Source organism: Sinocyclocheilus rhinocerous, unplaced genomic scaffold (genome assembly GCF_001515625.1).
Source record: "Sinocyclocheilus rhinocerous isolate Xijiao unplaced genomic scaffold, SAMN03320098_v1.1 scaffold21671, whole genome shotgun sequence".
NCBI lineage: Eukaryota > Metazoa > Chordata > Actinopteri > Cypriniformes > Cyprinidae > Sinocyclocheilus > Sinocyclocheilus rhinocerous.
In genome coordinates this window covers 1-278 of record NW_015658798.1, presented here as the reverse complement: position 1 = coordinate 278, position 278 = coordinate 1, and positions in this window count along the sequence as shown.

Genomic DNA, 278 nt, shown 5'->3' with positions numbered 1-278 from the left:
AGCCCACAGGCCTCGTTGGCGCAGTTAGGCAGTGCCTCAGTCTCATAATCTGAAGGTCGTGAGTTTGGGCTTCACACAGGGCAGCGTGTTGCTTGTTGATACCTGAGAGTGCTTAGACGAAAGAGCGGGCTTCTCTGTTCTCTTCCCTGTGGTTGTCCCTATCTCCTGGGGGCAAAAAACCACAGATCCTCTGGAGGGCAGGCGTCATGATGTTTTGTGAAAAACTGTGAGGGTCCAGATAAATTCACTGAATCTCATCCATTATATTCAGTCCTATG